We start from the raw sequence: 25,615 nt of genomic DNA, 5'->3' as shown, positions 1-25,615 counted from the left end.
TGCAAAATAGAAACCATGTAACAACACTCATATACCCATCATCCAGCTTCAACTATTACCAGCTACTGGCAGTCCTGCTTCATTTAGAACCTCACCCAATACCCTCCCCCATCATCATTACTCCCTTGTGTGACTATTAACCAAAACCCAGACATACTTTCATTTTGCTGTAAATAGTATATGTCTCGAAAAGATAGGGAATTTAGGCTAAATATCTTTATTGGTCTGGACTGCACTGGACTCCATGGGATTCGCCTGAGGCATAGACTTAGACTCGGAAAGGGAATTTCTGTTGATTATGGCCGAAGACCATGGTTTAAATAACACAAAACCATTTAACAATATTCACACCCTGCTAAGTGTTGGACTATTCAATAAAATTATTAAAACTTGAGTTTGAACTACTTTCTAGGATTCACACAATGAGTTGATTCAAAAGCAAGAAGCTGGGTACCTGAGATGCCATGTGAGGGCAACATGGCCTTGACCTCCAGCGCAATGGTGCCCGTGGTGGAAATGGTGGGAATCTCAGAGCAGAGGGAAGGTGGTCAAGATGGTCGTGCCCACCTGCAAGAGGATAGTGGCATATCTGGTTTAGGTCCTAAAATTTTTATAGATTTATCAGAGTGACCCTGTGGTCACCACATCAGAGACGAGGCAAACAGATGAATAAGTCAGGAGAATGAATTGTACAGCATAGGGAATGAGGTCATTGGTCCCACAACAGCATTTTGCGTGACAGACTATAACTCTACTGGTGGCGAGCATAGAATATAGAGCTGTCAAAGTACTCTGTTCACCCCAAGAATCAAAGTAACATTGAGTGTCAACGATAGTTTGAACGGATTTGAAAAAAAAGAAAAGGAGAAACCAGATATGTCCACCACCCCTAGGGAATTTACGTGAAAGAAATGAATGAAGATTGGGGGAAAATACAGTCTTACAAATAGTGAAGAAACAACCGAGTGCCATGGGAAACAACAGGGAGAGGGTCCACTCAAGATCATTACCTGCGGACCACCGGTTCCCAAAGATAAGCACACAGATCCTTTCTGTTGTTTGTTCAAAGCTTTTGTTGTTAATCGCTGGGGAGAATGGAAAAAAAAAAAAAAAAGATAGCATGAAAGTCTAAGAAACATTAAACACAAAAAAATCTTAAAAAAAAAAAAAAAGAAAATGGAAACTTTCTTCCTGTGTAGTGTCTACTCAGGATGAAGAGTTTGTTGTATCCAAAGGATTTCCTAAAAATTTCAGAAATCTAAGCTTGTGTCCTGTTGCTGACTCAGCTGTTAAGCACCACTTCTGTGCCCCCTTCCCCCAACTCAGCTAACTGCTGGGGAAGGGAAGGGCTGAGATTCTGACCAAAAATTCCTTCAGAATGTAATTCTCCACCACAGGCCTTGGACCACTGAGAAATCTAGGAAGTAGTGAATAGAGACCGCCAAGCCACATCACACAAGCACCGTCATTTGGGCTCTTATTTAACTCCAATAAAATACACAGCGTGGATAATGAGTATTGTGTGTAAAACACCACCACCTATTGTTTTAAATGGATGCTTTAGTGTTATTAGTAACAATCATATACTGTAAAGACTGAATAAATTATGTCCTCTCCCATAGTCCTGTCAATTCTAACTTATGCAGTTAAAGCTTTGATTCATTTTAAAAATCATGTTAGGAGCACCTGGGTGGCTCAGTGGGTTAATCCTCTGCCTTCTGCTCAGGTCTCAGGGTCCTGGGATTGAGCCCTGCATCGGGCTCTCTGCTCAGCGGGAAGCCTGCTTCTCCCCTTCTCAGCCTGCCTCTTTGCCTACTTGTGATCTCTCTCTCTGTGTCAAATAAATAAATGAAATCTTTTTAAAAAATCATGTTAAAGATATCAGCGGTCCATAGGAACTCTCTCATGAGTGTTTACTTAAAAAAAAAACAGTGGCACCATATGATGGTCAATGAGACTTTCTGATGTTTAAAGAAGATTCTCAGGTCAAAAAATGGAGGAAGCACACAAGTTCTCATTTTATGAATCAGCACACAGGGGAAAATGCCTGTACTTTAAAGTTCTTCATCACCAGAAAGCTGGAAAGTAGAGAGAAAATAGAAAGCCTGTGTGTGTGTATGTGTGTATACATGTATACAGATGGATACACAAAAATATATACCAACGTCAAGCACAGGTGCATAATATGTTCACACCTATATGCTTGTACATATCATTATTTATGTCTCTACCACATGTATGTGCGCATGCATACACACGCGCGTATGCAACGGTTAGGCACACGCTTCTAAATGTGACACCGACCAGGAAAAAAAAAGAAGGGGCAAACACCTGGGTTTTCTGCTGGAACGGATCTTAGAAGCAGGAGCTTGGAAAGCTCGTGTCACTTGGGAGATCCGAGGCCCCGCTCAGAGCAAACGAGGGAGTGAGAAGTTCCAGTGTGTAAAAGTGTCATCTAAGTACTAACAGGGGTTCCCATGGGGGATGGGGGGTGAGGCTATCCAGCTGTGTTTATTGGCTTCTTTGATCTTCCGTTCTCATTCTCCAATCAGCATGCATCGTTTAGGTAATCAGAAAAATCAATACTTCTAGTTTGATTTTAAAATAATAAAGGCTCCGTGGCACGTGGCTGTGTCCTTGTGCTGTGAGGAAGCTGAGGCATGTGGAGCTGCGTGGGCGGCTGGATCTCCAAGACTAAGCAAGACAGAAGGAAACTCACACAGGCCAGGGCCTCTGCCTTACGCCTCAAGATCTCACAGATATTTAAAGTAGATTAGATACAAACGTTATAACTTGGTTAGGATGAAATCTTCAAAAAGTTGCTTTACAAAAATATTTATTTACTTACTTATTTGTTTGTTTGAGAGAGAGTGCGCACGCACACAAGCGGGAGCGGTGGAGGGAAGGGGAGAGCACGTCAAGCCGACTCCGGGCTCAGCCACTCAGTGCAGAGTCAGATGTGGGGCTCCGTCCCGGGACACTTATTACATCGTAACCTGAGCTGAAACCAAGAGCCTGCTGTCCAGCGGACTGTGCCACCCAGGCGCCCCAGAAGCTTTTCTCTTAATGTGCTTTCTGATATCTTTGAAATCTTTTGAACACTTTCCTTAAAATGGTTTTTCCTTTTCACTGACAAATGGAGGTAAACGAACTTTAGCACCATACAATGCCAACCACAACATAAACTTTTTTTTTCCTTTTGGTTGTGAATTTCAGCATTTTCTCTCGATTCATAAGGTGCCACTGAGAAGAACATCAGGCCGCCAAAAGGCACGGGGATCTGGAGGAGCATGGCAGGAGTCAAGTTCTGGATTCATCAGTATGGCCATGTTCCTGTCCTTGAATCTCGGAGCCCTCAGATGTGAACAAAGTTATGTCGGAACACCATGAAGATCAGGAGCTCTGTATGTGACGTCCTTGGGAACAGGAGGAAATCTCTGCACTGCTTAGGATGCTGTCAGCTGCAAAAGCCACATGCCAACCCAAACTAGCTTACACAAATAAAGCAATTTGTTGACCATCCTGCCTGGAAATGGAGATGAAGTGACCTCATTGGGACTTCAATTCTGTCTCTCCAGCTCCTGACAAGTAGGATTTCGTCATGGTGATCCATGGTGTTTCCAGCCTCCTTACCCCCAACTTAGTGTGAGTCCCCTTTTCTGAAAGCGCCAAGAACCAAGTTCAGGGCTGGGGCCCACCCTGTGGTTTGGGGTGCGGTTCTGGGGACGTGGGGAGGCCCACCCAGTCTGCCAGGTGTGGGTTTCTAGGAATCAGGAGCGGGGACGCCCCTGAGGACAATCAACGTGTATTACCAGAGGGGGAAAAAAGAGACGTTAAGCAAATGGGAACATTAAAACACATTTCGGTCTGTACAAGAATTGTTTTATCATTTTAAACACCAGATTCCAGGAAGCTGATGGAAGTTAGAAAACCACTATTATTGAAAATTTGTGTAAAGTGGTTTAGTACTCCTTGCGGTGAGACGCCCAGGGCTATAGAGTGCATGTCTTATCTTTGAGAACTGAGTAAACAAGAGCGATGGCCCATCTCCATGTCCTGAGGATGGAGACCAGCAGATGGAGGCTTGCACGTCCAAAGCTTTTTCGGGCATGAGTTCAGGCTCAACACCAGTAGGGAGTGACAGGAACAGGATTGGTTTCAAGCAGGGGTCAGCAAACTTTTGCTATAAAGGGTCAGATAGTAATTGCTTTTGGCTTTGTGGGCCAGATGGTCTCTGAGTGTTGTAGGGTAAAAGCAGTCACAGAAAATACATAAACAGATGAGCTTGGCTGGATTTCACTTACGAACACTGAAATTTTCATTTCATATGATTTTTACATATCACAGAATATCTTCTCCTCTTGATTTTTTTTCAATCATCTAAAAATGTAAAAACCATTCTTAGCTCATGGGTCATACAAAAACAGGCAGCAAAGCCAGATCTGGCCAATGAGCTGTCATTGTTGACCCTGGTTTAGAGGAAGAAGTTGCGATAAGATGTGGTCACAGCAGGGTCTCTGCCTTTCCCCTATCAGGTCCCGGAGCTGGAATGGCCCTGCAGAGTTTCGTTGAATGAGGAGGAGAATACCCTGCAGGGCAACGTTGGCTGCTACGTATTCCTGGGAAGGGAAATGCTTTGGGCTGAGGTGGCTGTCTTCAGCACAGAGAGGGACACAGCTAGGAGCTGTCATCTGTAATGCTCTCAGCAGTGGGGTAATGAACACCTCCTGCCTAGAGGGGCACAGACCATGTATTCCAGTGACCAGACTAGACCCACTGTAACAGATTCCATGGCGATCCACACTTTGACAACAAGGAAATCCTACTGCTATTTCCAGCATACCATCCCTGGAAGTTACAGTCAAATGAAGCCCAATTCTCTATAGCACACTAAAAAATGAAGACTGTTCCTTGGGCCTGCCATCCTTTCAAGTCTTAACTTTAACTAGGGTCAGGTGGTGTTAGGGTTGGCACATATTCTGAGGACAAAGACTGGATTTGAAGTCTAGTCCTTGAAACAAATCTATTGAGAAATCAAAGCCTGCAAGCTTAATTTCTTCTACATGCTATCCTATTTCTCCCACCAAATCTTCATTTCTTGACCCTTTTAAAGACAGCTTGGCCCAGCTCTATGTTGCCTGGCCACCATCAGTTATTGGAACAATGCTCAGTTTGAGAATTCAAGCTCTTCTCATCTTGTCTTAATGAAGGCTGGAGCTGTGGTTGGGGTGGGCAGAGAACCAGGTTCTCCCTCAGTCTTTTCTGGGCACAAGCTCCTCATTGTAGGCAGAAGAAGAGGGAGAGAGGGAGGAGGGTTTGTCCCTCGTTTGTGCTGAAGGACATGGTGGTGGCCCCAAGAGACCCCACTGACAAAGTGTTCACTCACATGCGGTGAGCATCCTGGTGATGGAGCATCTCAGTGGGGACACCACACCATGCCTGGGAATCCCCAAACCCCAGACTCTTCCACCATCTGCTGCTTCTTTCAAGGAGATCCAGCTTCTGTAACTCTTGAGACTTGGCGTAGTTCTGGCATTCTCTGAGTATGTAAGTCTATCCAAACATCTCTCCTCAATTTCTTTGAGGTTCTCAAAGCTTTAGTCATCCAGAGTCAGAACAAGAAGTACACTAGCTAAGTGGTCCGACCAGGGGTGAATGTCCTGTCGCTTTATGTTTCAGGAACTCTCTTTCTGAGCAATTCTTATCCTTATTCTTCCCAAGCCTACAGGAGAGGAATTAGCAGCAAGTCAAGTGCCATTTCCAAGACAGAGGTTGAGAACAGAAAATCATCTCTCCTCCCAGGCTCTGTGTTCCCCAACAGCCCCTTCTTCAAGGGCCTCTAGAGTGATGGTTGTGTTAGATGGAAGCTATACTTGAGCAGTGGAAGCAGAGTCCTAAGTCCTCCAGGGGAATGATAGAGATAGGAGCTGGCAGCAAGGATGGGGATATAGTTACACATGGAAAGCCCAGAAACTCAATATCCTGACCTTGTGGCTTCTAAGACCTTGGGGCTGGCAGACCAAAGAGCCACAGATGAGGAACAAGAACTCTCCTCCTCCACTTCTTCCCCAGAGGAACCCCTGGCTTATTGTAATGCATTCACGGTGCAGTGATGACCCCCTCCATGGAGAAAGGCTGCCAAGACAGTTCATACAAACTTTGTAGGGTCAAAAACATCCCTTCTCAAGCTGACGGGGGAGTTTCCCAAATGATTGGAACAAGGGTCCATTACAGGCCACCGCACTGTTTGTCACAGCTCCTCCCAGCCCAGAGAGACACAACAAATATCCAATCCCCAAACCAACTGGAGCCTCTTCCTACCTGGGACCCTGCCTACTCTCCCACCTTGAAAATGTACTTTGGCTTTAATAAACTGCTTTGGGCTTGCTACTTTCCCTTTTGCTGCCTTTATTCTGAGTACGGCTCACCACATAAATCTTCTTGTGGAGACTCCAAGGACCAAGACCTCCATTCACACAATGCAGACTCTCTCAACCACGGTAGCTGGAGTTGATGATAGGACCGCATCTCTCCTGCCAAGTGTCTGGAAGCCTTCTTGTGAGATGGCTAGCCAGAACTCCTCACAGCACTCTGATACAGAGTTTCAGGAACTTAGTACCATTTTCCCATAAGTTGGGGCTTTAACTGCAAGTCCCACCAATAGGAAAGATCCCATTCAACATGCTCTGATACAATTTTGTTTTGTTTGGATTGGGTTGGGTTGGTTTTATTGTTTTGTGCTCTTTTGCCTTAGCAAGTAACCCACTGCCCTGGAAACTCATCTTTGCTTTTCTAATTCCTTCAAGGCAAGTGCTCAAGGTTGCATTTAATGACTGTGTTCATTGCGCATGTCTTTGGAAAGAGCAAGGGCATATCTGCATAGCTGATAGCCATCTTTCAAAGCTTCTTATTTCACACTTGATTTTAAACTTAGAATCAAGCTCTTGGACATAAGGAAACAGAGTATTCAGAGAGAATTTTCTTAGAATTCTGCATGCTCTTCTACTCCTGAAATCAGCCATTGCAGAAATGCTTGCACGCTCAATGAGACAGTCCCAGTTATGAACTATACACAAATATCTACTAGCTGCATGCCCATGAACATGAATCTGCACATACATGACTTCTATCAGAGCTCCCACTGTTAGACTGGGCTGGAGGTGGGAGAGAGCTTTCAGTGGGTTACCAACACCTGTGAGGCAGGAGTTGGATAGAAGCAGAACTCAGCCAGGTTGCTCCAGGGGCAGTTTTCCAAGAAGAGATCTGTAGACTCAGACACACAGATTGAAACTGCACTTAGAATTCAGACCGTCTTTAGAAGGGTTTGATACAAAGAGGACCTGCCACATAGGAAGAGAAAGCTTGTGATCTTCCGCTGCCTGGATGTGTGAACAAGCAGGAACCAAAGCAGATGGCATTCTTCTTCACCTCACCATGGAAAAAAGAGGGAAGTCGGCCCTTTTCATCCCTCAACTTTTCAATGACATTCCGCTTTGTAAAAGAGAAATCACTTTTATGTTGGATTTTTTTTTTTTTGGAAAAAATAATTACAAATAGGTGAAGCACAGATAGTTTTTCAAGGCAGCCAAACAACACTGTATGATTCCACAATGGTGGGAACATGCCTTTATGCATCTGTCCCATCCCATACCATGTATAATACCAAAAGTGAACCCTAACATTGAGTACAGACTCTGGGTGATAATGACATGACCATGTAGGTCCATCTGTTGTAACAAATGCACGCTGTGATTGGGGATGTTGATAACAGGAAAGGCTATGCCTGTGTGGGACAGGGAGTCCATGGGAAATGTCTGTACCTTCCATTCAATTTTGCTGTGAACCTAAAAGTGCTCTAAGAAAACTAAAGTCTATTAAAAACTATTACTTGGACTTTGGTCTTTTTAACGTTGGAAAAAGCAAAGCCGCATTGGATTCCATTCAACCTACACTTAGAGCGAAAAGTCCTGATTAAGAGTGGCTTTTACCAGTGCGACCTGGGCTCTCTCCAGAGGCTGCTCTCCTTTCCCCTGTGATGCCTGATGCCTGTAATTCTAATCTAGCCCAGAGATCTAAGAGGATGCTGATCCCAGTCAAGCAAGACAAGTAGGGGGCATGTGAATAAGTCCTAACCTTGGCTTTCTCCTGGAATAAGTCTTTTCCTCTGGCCACCATATGGACTTCATTCACCCCCTGAAGAGAAAGGCTGCTGCTCCTGTCCTGAAATTGCTGGGAATTTTATGCCTAATAAAAGCTTCATTAACACACAAGTGTAATCACTCCTCGGGTTTAATGGCTGGGAGGTCTAGAGGTTTGGTATATTTTATATTAAAATGTGCACTTTCTTCCATCTGTGCTTTTCTAGAAACGGGGAAATAATGAAAATGTGTCATTTTCTGATGACGAGTCTACTAGCACCTCCTTGTAAATGAGGTACAGTATTGAAGGCATCTTACACAGAGATGGGAGTATTTTTCATGAACAATAATAAAATAATTAAGTGTGAGGTTTTGTTAGTATGGGCCCCCTCTTCTTCCCCAACTAATCCTTGATGTTGACAGTGGATTCTGGAGAGGTGGGTTGTCCCAAGACACAATTTACACATTGCCAGCTGCACCTTAACAAGATCTTCAGATGACCTTAAGAGATTTAAAAGATATCGAGATGGCCCCAGCAGTGACTTCATTCTTGGTCCCACAGATCACTCCCATTACTGCGGCTAAAGCCTACACGTTGGTTTCCTTGAATGGTTGCCTCTTAGGTTCAGAAAGAGGCTTCTTTCCCATCCGCGTCCTCTCCCACCTCCTCATTAACCCTTCAACTTGGAAATAAAAGAAAAATTGGCAATCTCTGAAAACACTCTGTTTGGGCTTTTGTGTGGTACTTACAGGATGTCTAAATTAGCTCAGAGGATTCTTGGCTGGCAATCCTTCTTACAGCTCTTGTTAACTCATCAGTGGGCCAAAACTGCCTAAACCAAGGTTTCCACTCAATCATTAGCCAGTGGTTTCATTTGCTGGTTTCTTCCATCAGCTAATTACAGCCTTCAAAAGAATGATATCACCGCCTGTCTAGAAGAAAAGTTAAGCTAATCAAAACCATTTTCATTGATGAATGAGAAGAGAGAAAACAAATTTAAGATAAAGAAATCAGGCTCAGATGTGAAAGCCAGTGAGTCTATAGCCCAGAACTCTCAAATTCTTCTGAAACACTGTGCTTTCTTGGCTAAGTTGGGAAAATATGAAGTTAGGGATATCAATAACCTAGAAGGTCCACGAGTGATCTTCCCAACTTCTCAGCTTACAAATGAGCAAGTGAAGCTGGAGATTGAAATCACTTGCCCCAAATCTCAGAACAGAATTGAAACTACAGCTTTGCTCTAAGATACTCCAATGCTGTTAGTAAAAATTTCCATGTCCCAATAAAATGAAACAAAGTGTGGAGAAAGAATAATCTTACACTTATTTGAATGTATTCACAACAATCTTTAAAGCGAAATAGTCCTTGATGGGCAGGAGTTGGCAGAGGATGGTCAGATTATGGTAAATTGCAAAGAGCCAAACCAGAATTTCTGTGTCTTCACATACTTTATAGGTTCTGTGGCACCCATCATCTGTGCAAACAGACGGTGTGCTTGGACCATGAAGAATTTACACTCACTGTCACTCACTAGCCATTGATACTTCAAGGTGGTAGCTGCTTGGGCTAAGGACTTTAAGGACTTTAAGCCTCCCATGAGCCAGAGCTCTCTGCCAAGTCTCAAGGGAAGTGGAGCATGATCCAAAAATATACCTTTGTCTTCTAAACCTTGAGTTCGGGGGATTAGTTGATACATACTAAAAATGTTCCACTCTTTTCTTTGTATTTTTTCTCTTTGTACATTATTAATAAATCATTCCAATATCATTAAAATATTCTCCTACATTGTATTTTTTTGAAGTTTTATTGTTTTGCTCAATTTAGATTTGCTTTTATTTTTATTTCCATGGAAAGCCCAGTATTTTATGAGTTAATTGATTTTTTTTTTCCTTTCCTTTTTTTAACAGCATTTCCTGCATCTACTTCTCAATTAAGCATACGTGGGGTGTTTCTGGGCTCTTTACCTTAATCCATTGGCCCACTGGTCTATCAACTGATACAACACTGTCTTAATTTACCATTTCTTTATAATAAGTTTTCATAGCTAGTAAGATGTGTTCCTCTTTATTTTGACTATTCTTCAAAACTGTCCTAAAAAAATATTTGACCGTGTAATAGTTACATGAATTTCAACATCAACTTGTAAAGTGAAAAAAGTCTTGTTAGAACATTATCTTGAATTAAATTAAATTTATATATTCATTTGGAAAGAATTTCCATTGAGTCTTTCTTTCCCTAAAAATAAGACATGACAAAGCTCTCCACTTATTTGTTTCCTTTTTTATTTTTTTCTTTAAAAATTTCTTTCATTCCTAGCTACCTTATTGTTTTCATTGCCATGTTAATTCTTTTTCTTTGCATTTGTAATTATTTGTCACTGAAATATAAGCATACAGTTGTTTCTGCATGTAGATTTTGTGTCTAGACCGTTGATGAACTGCCTTATTACTTCAAATAATTTGTCTGTGAGAAAAGGTAACTTTGTTTCTTTCCTCTTTTATTTTATTTATTTTTGTGTGTTTTTTTTTTAAATATCTTTTTTATTTATTTATTTGACTGACAGAGATCACAAGTAGGCAGAGCTGCAGACAGAGAGAGAGGAAGGGAAGCAGGCTCCCCGCTGAGCATGGAGCCTGATGCAGGGCTCCATCCCAGGACCCCAGAATCATGACCTGAGCCGAAGGCAGAGGCTTTAACTCACTGAGCCACCCTGGCGCCCCTCCTCTTTTATTTAAATTGGTCCTTGCACACTACCTGAGACACCAGTTCAGTGAAGACGCAGCAGAGATAAATGGGGACACTTGACCTTTTCCTGACATTTAAGGAATTGTTTCTAAGGTGTCATATTTATGTGTACTTGTAGGTGTTCATTTTTTGAAAGTTTCTATCAAATTAAGGAAATTCCCTTCCCATCACAGTTGTTAGAAAAAGAAGGGAAATCTTCTATAAACATTCAATTTACCAAAATTTGTTTGCCCCAGGCCATTTTGGATCTCATGGAAAATTAGTTACTAAAAAACTTCACTGAAGAAGTTCTGCATTTACTTTTTCTACGTGTCCCGTAAGCATCAACCACTCTTAACCAATTCTTATATTAATGCCTTGTTTATGATTTTTCATCTCTTGATAATCAGGATTACAGTTCAAGTTTAGGCCCAGGGATTCAACTTCTCATAGGAATTTGTTTTTCCTTGTCAGATTCATGGCATGAATCTGTCATCTCACAATCCTATAAGTAGGGTTGTTCATTCTCCTTTCTCCAAAACTGTAGATCTTCTAAAGTCTTAATTTCAGGCAAGGACCTCCCATCCAACTCCCTTATATGTGGGAACAAGGAACAGAAACTCTGTATGGGCATTAAACCCAAAGCCATAGTCTTACTAGGTCATTAGCTTCCCAGGACTGCTGTGTTGCTCATGTCTTCATTCCCTGGTGGTCAGTCAGCCTTTCTCTGCTTTAGACACACTTAAAGTGGTTCTCAAACTTTTTGGCTTCAGGAAGATTTTTCATGTGAAAATTAATTGATAACTCCAAAGAATTTTATTTTGGTGGATTATATTCCTAATAGTTACTGTATTTAGGTAAATTTAAATAAATTTATTTTACTGGACTTTAAGATTAAAATAAAAAATTAAATGTTCGTTTAATAACTCATTTAAAAATACCAATAATCATTCCACTAAATGTTAAGATAAATAATGTGTTTTTGTTAAAAAAAAAGTGTTTTCCAAAAGACACATATTTGGGGAAAAGAGTGGCATTGCTTTACATTTTTGCAAACCTCTTTAATGTCTGGCTTCATGGAAAACAGCAGGATTCTTATTTCTGTTTCTGTATTCAGTCCGTTGTGATGTGTTGTTTTGGTTCGGATATATGAAGAAAATTCAGCCAACACAATTGGAATAGGGAGCAATATTCTAGTAGCCTTTGAAAATAATTGTAGATACTCTTTGATACTCTGATACCTTCCCTAAATTCAGGTGTTTCTTTCTTAAAGATTGATTGCAGTGTGGAATCTGGAACCATGACGATTCCTATCTTCTTGGTTCCTATCGTCTGTAACAGTAAAGTGTATTTGGTCAATTAGCTTGTGTCCTGTATGCATGATTTTATTTAAAATATTGCCTCACTGAGTTTTGCAGATTTTCTAAATGTTGATAGATTTTATTCTATAATACAAACAAAACAAAATAGAACAAAAAACACAAGTTCATTAAACTCACCAGCAATCTCAGAAATAATATTATGAGCAAAGTTTTAACCTCACAGGTGCTTAAAATAAGTCCTTAGGAGTCCCTGGGCCACTTTGAGAACCATTGCCCTAAATTATATACTTATTCTTTATTCATCATCCCTGAGGTTTTAGCTCTCCTGCATCTGCTCTTTTTTTTCTGAACCAGAAGCCAGAAACCTTTCTGTCACCAAAGAAACATGCCACAGTGAAGAATTACAAAAAGCTATTGATGATTTCAACAATGTCTTCAAGCATGCATAAATTTACCGCTACTCACTGTGGGTCAGGCTGTGTTCCAGATAACAGTCTAAGGATGAGAAAATGATTAAATTCATGAAGAGAGGAATTTATTAGCTTCTGTTTGAGATTCTACTTTTTTTCTCTCCAAACAGTGCAGTAATTATTAACAAATAACTCGCACTTGAGTTTTAACAAATACAAGTTGCTGAGGATATGTCGGGAACTCTTTGTACTATCGTTGCAACTCGTCTGCAAATCTAAAATTATCCAAAATAAGAGTTTGATTTTAAATTAATTAGTAAGTGTGCTTCCATTATGTTTTCTTGAGTTAGAAGTGTTGGATGATGAATTGGTTTAAGTTGGTAGCTTTCTGTAAAAAGAAATTAACTCTAGAAACTTGACTTTCAAACAGAAAAATAATTTGATCACAAAGGAAGAGATAAGTTTGGAGTAGTATAAAAAATGAATCCAGAAACACTCTAAATTAGTAAATACTATACTAATAATATAAAATAAATATTATACTACTTATATTCTATTTTATTAGCATGTGTTCTAATGCACTGCTCTCTTTCTCTCTGTGTCAGTATCTAAGCTAAATGTGCTTTCATGATCACCCTGTGCAATAGGCACTATGATTCTCTACCCTTTACACAGTGACTCAGAAGGTTCGGTAACTTATTTGTCAGTGACAGAGCCAGAGCAAGAGATGACAGTCTCTCCAGATCCAGAACCTCTGCTTTTAGCTACTTGGCTCTAGTGCTCTTACTGATGTCATTTCCAGAAATGGAAAAATTCACAGTCATTGAAGCCATTTCAGTGAACAGAGAAATGCTTTCATTGTTATTGGACTTAGTCCTTAATTTTCCTGCTAACTTTGTTCTTGAGCCAATTTTAAGGATGTGACTGTGGATGGTCTGGTTGCATGTTTAGAATATGATTTAAAGCTAAGGTGTCTTATATGTACATTAGGTAAGAAGTCAAGGTATCCAGAAGAAGAAACCCAGAAATCAAAAGCCATTCTCAAAAAGAAAAAGAAGATTTAAGATATTTCCCGTACCAGAAGGAAAATTTAGCAAATGAATTCATTACAATTAATGTTTTCTTTTGCTTACATGATGCCTTATAATTTTGCTTACACAACGCCTTATAAATTTTGGAAGTATTTTAGAGATTTTCAGAACATTCAAAAATAGAGAGAATAGACACATGAGCCATAATCAATTAGGTTAAACAATTACTCATATTTTAACAGTCTTGTTTTATCTTTTAGCTGCACACTTTTTTGGAAGAGTATCTAGAGTATGTTAAAGCAAATCTCATATTTCATATCATTTTGACCTTAAATGTTTTATGTCCTCTTAAGATTTTTTAAAAAGACAACCATGTACAATGACTCACTTGACAAAATGAGCAATTTTTCCTCTAATCATCTAATGCTCAGTTTGGGTTTACATTCCCCTGATTGTCTTAAAAATAACATCATATGATTAGTTTATTTAAATCTGGACCCAAGTAAATTCCATGTACTGCATTTGACTGATGAGTCCTTAAGGCTTTTTTTTTTTTTTTTTTTAATCTCTAACAGTCTGTCTTTCTCCCCCATTTTTTTTTTAAATGTCACGTGCTTGTTAAGTAATCAGGTCATTTATCTTGTTGCCATTCCTATATTCTAGATTTGGTCGGTTGCTTCTGTGTGGTGTCACTTAATGTGTTCTTCTACTCCCCGTATCCCCTTTAAGCTGAGAAGTAGATGAAGAGATTCGATTGGTTGCTGGTTCAATTTTTTTGGCAAAGAATACATCATAGGCACCCCACTGTGAGTGATATTGGATGACAGGCTGAGTCTGTGGGTTTCCGGTAGTCAGCCTGGTCCAGCCATGACAGAGTTCCCTACCCGCCTTCGCCTATGGGTTTTAGCACGGAATTTTGATGATCACCTAAGGCCCGTTTCTCATGCAAAATGATTATCTTATCAACCAATCTTTCTGCTTTTACTGGCTGGTTTTCTACTACAAATATACTCTGAATTATAAAGTGTGCCCCTAAGAGAGGATTAATGGTTGATCCTTTATTTACCAGTAATTCAGAATAATGAGTGGTGCCCTAGAAACTTCCAAAGTGACTGATTTTGTTAACATCATTTAAAATCACACAGTTTTACATACTTCACATGTTTCAAGCCATTAATGACCTCTATAAACAGCATAGATTTAGATTTTATCTTATTTCTCTATAAATCCTTCTAAGAGCTTTTGCCTTTTAATGAGGAGTCTAGTTCATGTAATGTTGAATGACTATTTGATAAGAGTGATTTTTTTTTTGTCGTTTTCTTAGAATTTGGGTTTCCTTTTTCAGTATTTTCCTACATGGACCATGTTTTGTTTGCATTCATGTATTCAGTGTTTTGGAGTGTATATTTAATAGACAACTATTGGGACATCTTCTCAGGCCATGCCCCCTGGCCTGAGAATGCCCCTACATCCAGAAGGGTGACCCCCAAGGGGGTATAGCTCAGGGGTAGAGCATTTGACTGCAGAAGGGTGAGCCCCTGGCCACCATATATGTACGGTATGACTCTACAGCACTAGCCCTAGTTGAGGGAACTAAGAGTAGAAATCAGACTCTAACTGGGCTGGTCAAAGTCTCTCTTCCAGGGATTTGGAATTGGGAACTTATTTGTGCTATCTGTTTGGGGTTTCCTCCAGAGGTAAGAAAACCTCCATGCCACAGCTTTGCACCATTCATAGTGGCAACTGGAAAGAAGGAAATATGAAGCAGAGGTTCAAATATATTTAAAAAGTGTCCTAGAAAGTAGAGAGAGGAGGCAAAGGACAAAGGGAGGACAGGGGAGTGGGAAAAGGGAGAGGCCCGCCTGAGCACCTGGGTCACCTGTGACTCTTTAGCCCCTGAATCTAATCCTTCATGGCCCTGCTGCCCTTCCTACCTGAGATCCCATCCGTGGAGTAATGTCTCAGCTATAGTTAAGTGACACCAGCTTGGGGTTGGCTTCTGGCCACACTATCTGTTGAAAGTGGCTCTTTTCTCTCAGAGGTGACACAAGGCAGCTTCCAAGAATACTCCTCACTAGCATGGCCCTGGCCTGCTGCACTTGCCCTTGGGCTGTGGGCTCTCCACTGCCCACACCCACTCACACCTTCTCTTTTGAAGTCCCATCACTCTCTTGAGATGAAGTCAGTCCTTTGCAAAGGTATCCGGCTGGCTCTTTCCCTCACCACCCCTGGCCTGCATTTGGTTACAGGAAAATTGTGCTTTTGGTAGATGGGGCTTAGCTATTTCCCAGCCACTGCCTTCTCCTGTCCTGCACAGCTGGATGCAACCTGCATTTTCTCCAGGGGATTTCTTGTAGTTTCTCTCACTAGATGGGGGGGGGAAGCCCCTCTCTTCATAGAAGGGGCAGAAATCATAGCACTCCTAAGAACTCTCTGTATGGAAATCCACTCTGAAATTTCCACCTCAAACTTTTTTTTTCTTTTTTAAAGATTTTGTTTATTTGTCAGGGGAGGCAGGCAGAGGGAGAAACATAAGTCTTAGACTTACAAACGTCAGAAGGGTATTGACCTAAGAGTCGCAAAATTAGTTATTGACCACCACCCTTCCCAGGTTACGCTTAGGTGATCAGCCCTTTACTTTGGAATGTGGGGGTAAGGAGGAAATGTCTGCCTGGAAGATTAAATGAGCAAATATTTACTTCTACAAGTTCAATATACATATATGCATAGTGTTCTCTAAGTCTCTTCTGCTCACTCAGAACTCAGGGTCATTATTTATCCAAAATATACTAAATGAATAGCTTCAGTTGGAAGTCTCCCAAAACTTATAATAATCTGAGTGTGTGTGTGTGTGTGTGTTTTAAAGATTTTATTTATTTATTTGACAGAAATCACAAGAAGGCAGAGAGAGAAGGGGAAGCAGGCTCCCCACTGAGCAGAGAGCCCAATGTGTGGGGCGGGGGGGGGCTGGATCCCAGGACCCTGAGACCATGACCTGAGTCGAAGGTAGAGGCTTAACCCACTGAGCCACCCAGGTGCCCCTAATAATCTGAATGTTTAAAAGATTGATTCATTCTTTGATTTTTTTTCTCTCACTGACCTAATATTACTTTAAGGTTAAAACTAATAATATTTAATACCAACACCTTCTATTTGCTTATTCTTTAGCATTTACAGGATTTCAGGTGAATAATTTCATTTTATCTTTAGAGCAATCTTTTAGGGTAAACCTCATTACAGAGCATAAGAAACCTCGATCCATTACACAGACCCGGGTGCTCCTTATTTCATGCTGCTACTACAGCTTAAATAAATACACAAATGCATAACAACAACAACAACATTGACAGGGAGACCCTTGTCCGAAAAAGATATTTTAATTACTAGTCACGTTTGTATCTCACCCCAAGTGTTGTGGCTGATGGCAGTCAGCAGGGAGGCTGGGAGTTGAATGGATTCAATGACCCTCTTTGTGACAATGGCTAAGGTTTTCTGTGAGGTGGGTGGGGTGAGCATTTAGGAATTTTCTTTCTTAAGACCCCACAACAAAAACATCTCTATGCTGTAAAGATATCTGATCCCCAATGCTCTCTAGGCCTGTGAAGTTATGAAAACCAGACCAGGCTCAAAGCCATGTAAATAAAATACAAAATATCAACATCTTGATTTCCTTGCATTTCACACCTGTGCTTCCCCCACCTCCCCCCACTACACCCCTCTCCCCCCACACCTCCCCCCTCCCCCCGCAACTAACACCCTTTTTTGAGCAGCAGATTCCCAGCCAGGCCAGCACAGTCTCCAGAGTAATGAACATGCTTGCAACACCCAATGAGCGTCTGCTTCCTCTCATCAGTTCCTGCTGGAGGTTCCCACCCATACCCTGTTTTGAGTTAAGATTAATCAGTGTGTTTGAAATTGAAATCATCTCTTCCCCCTTTGTTTTCTCCCTTGCTCTAAATTCCCACCCTAGCCTCAAGCCATGATAAATGGACAAACAATTTATTATGGAATAGAGTTCTGACCCCTTTTTCTCTACTCTTTCCGTTTGGAACTTTCCAGTTTGGGGTGAGAACTATCTGCCCATTCCCACCCCCCATCCAGCTCCTCCCAGTAAGCTAATAAAGCCCTAACTTATTCTTTTATTGGTTGTATATCATTCTATTTTACTGGTATTCCAAAGTTTATTCAACCCTTCCCTTCATAATTCATACTACTTCCAAGATTTCTATCCTTATAAACAAAGCTTTAATCAGCATTTTTGTCTCCTATTGTTTTCCATACTTATGTTTACATTTCTATGGGATAGAGTCCCAGTAGTCAAATGCTGGGTCAAGAGTATGTCTATTTTCAATTTTAAGAGATGTTGATAAGTTATTTTTTAAAATGTGCTGAAACAGTGTACATTTCCAACTGCGGTGGATGAAATGAGTAGGTGTTATGACTCATTGATTTTTATCAGTCTAATGGCAAGGAATGATATCTGGTTGTTACCTAAATTTGTCATTTCTGACTCTGAGGGGGATGGAGAATATTTTCGTGTGGTTATTGGATATATTTGAGTTTTACTCTTTTGTGAAGTTTTTCATTCACAATCTTTATCCATTTTTAATTTGATTTTTTTTTCTATTCATTATCAATGTAAAAATCTACTTTGGTAATATGGAGATTAACCTTTAATTTGTCAGCTGCATTGCAAATATTAACTCTATTTAACACTAATTTATAAACTGTGAGTGTATCCTTTGTATTACATTTTAGAAAATTTTTTATTGAAACATGTTTTCTTTTTAATAGCATGTTTTTTAAGATTTATTTATTTAATCAACCGGGATTCATTTTTTGTATAAGGTGTGAGGTGAAGTTTCCTTTTTTCTAAAGCATTAACTTCTTAATAACATTTATTGAATTGTTTTTTTCTGTCCCCACTAATTTGTAAGAGCACTTTACTTATATACAAAATCCTTAATTATTTTAAGGCACATTAAGGCCCTTATAATCTGGTGAGCCAGCCATTTTTTCTCAAATTTTCATTATTTCAAATTTGGTAAGAGAAGTTCTTCCTCTCCCATTTCATCTTCAAAAAATATATATATAAGAAATTCTATTGTGCTAATTCACATGAATTTTGGAATAACATTTCAAATTTCAAAATTTAAATAGAATGGTATCACTCAGATCATAAATACTAATTTACAGGCCATCAATGTCTTTAGCCTTTAGGAACGAGGTTAACGTATTTAGATAAGTCTGTATTCAGGTTTAATGTTCTTATTTAGTTTTCTTTCTATTTTTAATTAGAGCTATTTTTACAAATTTTATATTATTTATTGTTTAGTGACTCAAATCCCATCACATTTAAAAGTTTGCTTTATTATACTTTAAATTTTGGAGAAATTTTAAAGGGAAGGTTAAAAATGATTCTATGCTATGATGCTTGGAAGGAAATGTGATTCAAGAATTTGGAACAGTGTCAAAAATTAAATCCTTTGAAACATAATAAATGATTTCAATGAAGCATCTGTTAGAACAGAGCAACTGACAAGGAGCTTCCAGTATATTCTCCCTTGATGTCTCTTGAAAATACCCAAGAAGACATAGGAAAGGTTAAAAACAATATGAAATTGAAAATTGAGATGGGCAGTTGATCTTATATTAGATTCTGAGAGAAAATGACACTAATTATGTGTCAGATGACACAGGATTGGAAACAGAAAAAAGAAAAAGACAAGGCTTATCTTACAGAATATCTTGGTTTTGCTTGATGAAACCAAACCCATCTAAGCAAAGAAAGGAGATAATTTGCATATCCCTCTCCAAGTATCCCAGTAAGCAAAGATTTAGGGCTTACACCAAAAAGGAAATGGTACCACCATTCTTCTACCTCCAAGATGCTGATTTGGGAGTTGACCAAGAGTCTATCTCCTCTACAGCTTTTCTCCCCTTCTCTCTTACCTTCATTCACTTATTTGAAGACCTAGAGAAAGATTCAACCAAACTATAGACAACCATTCCTTGCTAACCCCCAGGAATCACTTTGTGAAGCAGGCTGAATGCTGATTTAGTATTCTTCTAAATTATTAGGGCCATCTCGTCTCTCACAGTCATCTTTCTATATTCCAGCAGCGATTGTCTTTTAGGTGTGGTTGGACAGTGAATGTAGAGGGGTGAATTCATGGCACAGTCACATGGTGGTCCAAGCGAAGTCCTTCTCTTGTTTTACCCATTTATTTATCTACCCACCCCCCTCCATTCCCCTTACTCATTCCTACTCCCTAAGTATTCTCTTTTTTAAATAGAAAAACTTTAATTTTATGTAATAAAATATATCAATTTTCCCTATTGTTTATGCTTTTGGACTTGTGTCTAAGAAGGCCTATTTCAGACACCTGTCTTGAATGGACTGCTACCAAAAACTATAAGCTGCAAAAAATAAAACAACTTCACAAGTGTTGGACAACAACCAACACAGGACTATAATCCTTAAGAAATGAGAATCTCATGAGATGAGCTTCACACTCACTCAGCTTTCTCTCCCGGTCCATTTTCCAAACCATAGCAAGGAAAATGGAGCCCAAGCAGTTCATACAATTTAACACTGATTATCATAAACTCTCAGCAAACAAAGAATAGAACTTTCTAATTTTGATACAGAATATATGTAAAAATTACAGATAATAATATAGACTATAGTGAAAATTGAATACTTTCTCCCTGATTTCAGGACTAGAACAAGGGTGTCCAATATTACCTCTCATTTCCACACTGTATTAGAAGTTCTTCTCAGTTCAGTAAATAAGGAAAAACAAAATATATAAATATTGCAGAATTGCACAGCAGTCTTTATTCTTGGATAGCATGATTGCTAGCTAACTCAAAAGAGCCTACAATAGACTATTATTATCAATAAGTATATTTAACAGAATTTCTGAATACACGGTTGTATAAAAATTGTTATGCCTATATTCTATGAACAACAGTAATAAACAATTAGAAAATAAAAGAAATGTCATTTATATAACAGCATTAAAAATATAAAATATCTAGAAACAAATTTACTGAAAGATATGGAAGACCTCTACACTGAACACTACAGAACAGTGCTAAAAAGGTAAAGAAAACACAAGCTAATGGTGAAATAGTTAACTGTCGCTGTGTACAAAATTGCCACTTTTTAAAATACTTAAAACACTTATGATTTCATGGTTTCTGTGGATCAGAAATTCAGACATAGTTTAGCTAAGATCTTTGTCTCAGAGTCTCACCATGTTGCAGTCAAGGTATTGATGGACAGCATTCTCATCTGGTGATTTGACTGGAGAAGAATTCACTCCCAAACTCACCCAGTTTGTTAGAGGAATTCATGTCCTTGTGTCGGTAAAATTGTGAGTTTCTTTGTTGGCTGTCTGCTAGAAGTTGAGCTCAGCTTCTAGAGGCTGCCTGCAGTTCCTTGCCATGTGTCCTTTAGGCAAGCAGTTGACAGGATGGTAGTTTGCTTCTTCAAGTTCTGCAAGAGAGCAATAGTAAATCTTATAGCAAGATGGAATCTTATATAACATAATGTACTCACAGCAGTGACATCCCATCACCAGTGCCATATTCTATTGGTTGGAAGAAAATTCTAGATCTCAACCTCCACTCAGAGCAAAGAGATTATACAAAAGAATATACCCCAGGATGTGGGATCATGGGGATCACAATGGTGATATACCATGTGCATAGATTAGAGCATTTAATATTATTAATATAGCCAACTATGCTAAAATTGATCTCTACATTCAGACCATAACAATCAAAATCCCAGCAGAAAGTTCTTCTTGTACACCAACAGATTTCTAAATTTTAAAATTCTAAAATTGTAGAAAAATACAATTTCCAGCAGAGTCCAGTCAATCTTGAAGGAAAAAAAAAGTTAGATTTTTTTACTATCAGATTGCAGGATTTACTGGAAACCTACAGTAATTTAGATAAAATGGTATTGGTACAAATATAGACAAATATGCCAATTGAACAGAAGAGATGAGTCCAGAAATAGACTCATATATATACCCTCCCTTGATTTACAATAAAGGCACTACCACAATTTACTGGGAAAAGGATGATATTTTCAAAAAATACTGCTGGAGCAACTGAACATTCACATAAAGAGGAAAATGATCCTGCTCTTTTCCATGGTGCCTAGGAGGTGATAGTTTGCTTTAGGATGAAGCTGAACATCTCTTTCCCAGCTATTGGCAGCCAGAAACTCATTGAAGTGGAAGATGACTGCAAACTTAGTACCTTTTTTCAGAAGTGTATGGCCGTGGAAGGTGCTGCTGATACTCTGGGTGAAGAATGGAAGGGTTATGTGATCTGAACCAGTGGTGGCAATGACAAACAAGTCTTCCCCATGAAGTGGGGTGTCTTCACCCCTGGTTGTGTCTGCCTGCTGTTGAGTAAGGAACATTCCTGTTATAGACCAAGAAGGACTGGAGAAAAAAGGCACAAATCAGTTTGGGGTTGCATTGTGGATGTTAATCTCAGCGTTCTTAACTTGGTCTTTGTTAAAGAAAGGGGAGAAGGATAGTCCTGGATTCACTGATATTGCTGTGCCTCATTGCCTGGGGCACAAAAGAGCTAGAAGAATCTGCAAACTTTTCCATCTCTATATATAAAGAAGATGATGTCTATTACTATGTTGTGAGAAAGCCCCTAAGCAAAGAAGGTAAGAAACCTAGAACCAAAGTGTCCAAGATTGAGCACTTGTTATTCCACATGTCCTCCTACATAAACATTGGCATATTGCTCTGAAGAAAGAGTGTACTAAGAAAAAAACAAGGAGGAGGCTGGAGAATATGCTAAACTTTTGGCCAAGAAAAAGGAGGTTTAAAAAAAAAAATGCTGGGAACAGATTGTCAAGACACAGAGGCTGTCCGCTCTGAGACCTTCTACCTCTAAGCTTGAATCCAGTCAAAATGAGAGTTTCTACGAGTAACAAATAAATAAAATCAGACATTAAAAAAAAAGACAATGATTCTTAATTCCCTACCTCACACCATACTAAAAAATTAATTCATAGTGGATCATAAACACAGATCTTCTTGAAGAAAATGTAGAATATCTTTATGAATTTGGGGGTAGCATAGATATCATAAGCAGAATCCCACAAAAACTAAACATAAAAGAGAAAATAGTAATTTTGACTTTAGTTTAATGATGAACTATGTTTATCAAAAGCTGTCATTAAGAATGTGAATAAGCATGTGAAAAACTGATAGCTTCTCCTCTAAGATCAGGACTGAGATAAGGATGTTGAGTACTTTTACTCAACATAGTACTGAAAGTGCCAGTCACAGCAATCAGATAAGAAAAAGAAATAAAAGGCATCCAAATTGGTAAGGAAAAAATAGAATTTTCACTGTTTGCAGATGACAAGATACTATCTGTAGAAAATCCTAAAGACTCCACTGAAAAACTACAAGAAGTGATAAAAACATTCAATAAGGTTACAGGATACAAAATCAATATACAGAAACTGACTTCATGTATATACACTAGTAATGAAATTGCAGAAAAAGAAATTAAGAAAACAATATCATTTACAATTGCAGCAAAAAGAATAAAATACCTAGGAATAAACTTAACCAAAGAAGTGAAAGACCTGTACTTTGAAAACTATAAGACACTGATGAAAGAAAATTAAGATGACACAAACAAGTGGAAAGATGTTTCATTGATCATGGACTGGGAAAACAAATATTGTTAAAATGTCCATACTATCCAAAGCAATCTACAGATTTAATGCAATCCCTGTCAAAATGCTAAGAGGAGTTTTCATGGAACTAGGACAAACAATCCTAAAATTTGTACAGAAATACAAAAGATTCTCAAGAGCCAAAGCAATCTTTTTTTTTTTAATTTTATTTTTTCAGTGTTCCAAGATTAATTGTTTATGCACTATGCCCAGCACTCCATGCAATATGTACCCTCCTTAATACCCACCACTAGGCTCACCTAACACTCCACCCTCCAAAGTAGTCTTCAAAAAGAACAAAACTGAAGGTATTATGATGCTACATTTCAAGATACACTACAAGCTATAGTAATCAAAACAGTACAGTGTTGGTACAAAAATAAGCACATAAATCAATGGAACAGAATAGAGAACCCAAAAATAAACCCACAAATATACAGTCATTAATATTTGACAAAGAAGGCAGACTGTGCATTAGTTAAATACCAGTCTCTTCAACAAATGGTGTTGGGAAAACTGAACATCTACATACAAAAGAATGAAATTTGATCACTTTCTTATACCATGCACAAAAATAAGTTCAAAATGGAATAGGGGACTAAATGTGAGACCTGAAACTATAAAAATCCTACAAGGGAGCACAAACAGTGATTTCTCTGACATGTCTCCTGAGGCAAGGGAAACAAAAGCAAAAATAAACTATTGGCACTACATCAAAATAAAAAGCTTCTGTGTAGCAAAGGAAACAATCACAAAACTGAAAGACAACCTACTGAATGGGAGAAGATATTTGCAAATGACACATCTGCTAAAAGATTAGTATCCAGAATATATAAAGAACATATATACAACTCAATGCCAAAAAAACCCAAGCAACCCAATTAAAATGGGCAGAAGACATGAACGGATATACAGATAGCTGGCAGACACATGAAAAGATGCTCGCCATCCCCCATAATCAGAGAAGTAAATCAAACCCATAAAAAGATGTCACCACACACCTGTCAGAATGGCTAAAATAAAAAAACACAAGAAACAAGTGTTGGCGAGGGTCTGGAGAAGAAGGAGTCTTCATGTACTGTTCGTGGGAATGCAAATTGGTGCAGCCACTTTGGAAAACATTATGGAGGTGCCTCAAAAAATTAAAAATAGGATTACCATAGGATCCAGTAATTCTGCTACTGAATATTTACTCAAAGAATATGAAAACACTAATTTGAAAGGATCTTTGTACCCCTATGTTTATTGCAGCATAATAATGGATAGCCAAATTATGGAAACATCCCAAGCATCCATCAACTGATGAATGGATAAGGAAGAAGTGTTTTTTATATATACAATGGAATATTACTCAGTCACAAAAAAAGAATGAAATCTTGCCCTTTGCAACAACATGGATGGAACTAGAGGGTATAATGTTAAATGGAATAAGTCAAGTAGAGTCGAAGTGAAGACAAATACTGTATGATTTCATTTGTATGTGGCATTTAAGAAACAAAACAAATGATCAAAGAAAGAAAGAGACAAACAAAAAACCAGACGTTAAAATATAGAGAACAAAATATAAAGAACTCCCCAGAGGGGAGGTAGGTGAATGGGTGAAATAGGTAAAAGGGATTAAAAGTTCACTTATCATGATGAGCTGAGTAACGTACATCATTGTTGAATTACTGTATTGTATGCCTGGAACTAATATAACACTGTATGCTTAATTAGATTAGAATTAATTTTTTTAATTTTTAAAAAGAATGTGAATAACTAAGTCACGAACTAAGCGAAGAACTCATATTCAGATTATATAAGGAACTTCTGTTATCAAAAAAGAAAAGATAAATATGCTTACTAAAAATGGAGAAAAGCCTGAGTGGGCAACACAAAACTGTGGATATTTAAATATCTAATAAGCATATTAAAAAGTGTTCAACCTCATTAGTCATTAGAGAAATGCAAATTAAAATTACAATTTATTACCAGTAACAGCCCATCAGAATATCTGAAATTAAAAAGAGTGAAAATAACAGTATCATTGAGGATATAGAGCACCTGCATGGCTGGGGAAAGTGTAACTTTGTTCAAACACTTTAGCAAACTGTATGACACTATATAATACTACACACCTGCCTACTTTATGACATGCAATTCCACTCTTACATATAAATCCAAGAGAAACATATGTGTCCACCAAAAAGGATATGTTAAGAATAGCCAAAGGAACTTCCTTCATCATAGCCCAAAGCTGAAAAAAAAAAGAGCTGCCAT

General features: G+C 38.9%; 1 pseudogene; it reads left to right on the top strand.

Moving 5' to 3' along the window:
• The first annotated feature begins 21,826 nt into the window (after positions 1-21,826).
• Positions 21,827-22,616, top strand: LOC122903988 (annotated as a pseudogene).
• The last annotated feature ends 2,999 nt before the right edge of the window (positions 22,617-25,615 follow it).

The sequence above is a fragment of the Neovison vison genome, chromosome 4 (genome assembly GCF_020171115.1).
Source record: "Neovison vison isolate M4711 chromosome 4, ASM_NN_V1, whole genome shotgun sequence".
Lineage (NCBI taxonomy): Eukaryota > Metazoa > Chordata > Mammalia > Carnivora > Mustelidae > Neogale > Neogale vison.
The sequence above is the reverse complement of the archived record's forward strand: the minus strand, read 5'-3'. Positions and strand labels throughout refer to the sequence as shown.